This window comes from Aulonocara sp. 'chitande type north' Nkhata Bay, linkage group LG4 (assembly GCF_057382095.1).
Source record: "Aulonocara sp. 'chitande type north' Nkhata Bay isolate Kocher_YH1m ecotype deep benthic linkage group LG4, A_spYH_male_GT1.1, whole genome shotgun sequence".
In the NCBI taxonomy this organism is placed as follows: Eukaryota; Metazoa; Chordata; class Actinopteri; order Cichliformes; family Cichlidae; genus Aulonocara; species Aulonocara sp. 'chitande type north' Nkhata Bay.
In genome coordinates this window covers 37013052-37013328 of record NC_141347.1, presented here as the reverse complement: position 1 = coordinate 37013328, position 277 = coordinate 37013052, and positions in this window count along the sequence as shown.

The following is a 277-nucleotide window of genomic DNA, read 5'->3' as shown; positions in this document are numbered from 1 at the left end:
CATCGTCTCATTTTTTCTGTTCCTGTAAAAACTGATTTCAGCTGAAAAATCACTGAAATAAAGTTCATTTACTTTTCTAAGGAGCTCCTTAGACTACGATGACCTGCATGACTGAAAACCTTCACATTCATTTACTTTTCACGCTGCGCTCCACGCTCTGTGACCGGCTACAGAACCGTGTCAGGATCGCAACAGGACTTCAGCCAGCATTACCACAAACACTTCCACAGGGTTGCGTCCTCAGCCCCACCCTCTACACCCTGCGCATCATACTGAA